This window comes from Triticum urartu, chromosome 2A, assembly GCF_056163025.1.
Source record: "Triticum urartu cultivar PI428250 chromosome 2A, HENAU_Tu73, whole genome shotgun sequence".
Taxonomy (NCBI): Eukaryota; Viridiplantae; Streptophyta; class Magnoliopsida; order Poales; family Poaceae; genus Triticum; species Triticum urartu.
In genome coordinates this window covers 153945490-153946524 of record NC_141874.1, presented here as the reverse complement: position 1 = coordinate 153946524, position 1035 = coordinate 153945490, and the positions used below count along the sequence as shown (strand labels likewise).

General features: G+C 58.3%; 1 pseudogene; it reads left to right on the top strand.

The window, feature by feature from the left end:
* Positions 1 to 275: 275 nt before the first annotated feature.
* LOC125541893 (small nucleolar RNA Z247) lies at positions 276 to 414 on the top strand (annotated as a pseudogene).
* The last annotated feature ends 621 nt before the right edge of the window (positions 415 to 1035 follow it).

Here is a 1035-nt window from a genome sequence, read left to right as displayed (position 1 = left end):
CCAACCCTCTCCATCCGATCTGGTTCAAAGAAGGGCAGCAGGTACTTGGATACTTGCTCAATAACCTCACCAAGGAAGTCCTCGTGCAGGTCACATCTATAGCTACGCCGCACGAGCTCTGGGCAGCCCTTGCCTACATGTTCTCGTCGCAGTCCCGGGCGCGCGTCAACAACATCAGAGTTGCGCTCTCCACAGCGCAAAAGGGGACGTAGTCGGTGGCTGCCTACTTCGCCCACATGAGGTCCCTGGCAGATGAGCTCGCAGCTGCCGGCAAACCTATCGATGATGATGAGCTCATCTCCTACATCACCTCCGGCCTTGACATGGAGTACCAACCTCTTGTCTCCGCCAACGACGCCCGCACCGAGCCCATCAGCATCGACGATCTCTACGCCCATATGAGTAACTTCGATCAATGTCTCGCCCTTTACAGCACGGCGGGATCCGGTGGAGGCTTCAAATCCTCTGCTAACGCGGCCTCTCGCGGCCGCGGCCGCGGCGGACGCGGTGGTGGCAGCTCATCCCGCTACCGTGGGCCGCAACGCACCAAGGGCAAGCCATCAGGTGGTGATGGCAACCCTCCTCCATGCAGCGGCAACAGCGGCGGCGGTCGGCCCTACAACAACAGCAAGAAGGGTCGCCGAGGAGGCCGCCCACGAGCTGCTCCTGACGTCCCGCGCTGCCAAATCTGTGGCAAGCCAGGCCACACCGCGCGGGACTGCTGGTACCGCTACGAAGAAGATGAAGAATCTTCCCAAGATGAGAAGGTTGCGGGGGCAGCCGACGGCTCCTGCGGCGTCGACAGGAACTGGTACGTGGACAGCGGCGCGACAGATCACATCACAGGGGAGTTGGAGAAGGTGACCATGCGCGAGAAGTATCGCGGGCAAGACCAAGTCCATACCGCCAATGGAGAAGGTATGAGCATTAGTCATATTGGTCATTCAGTAATAAAAACTCCCCACAAAAATATTCGTCTCAGAAATTTTTTGCATGTCCCTAGTGCATCAAAGAATCTCCTTTCCGTTCATCGCA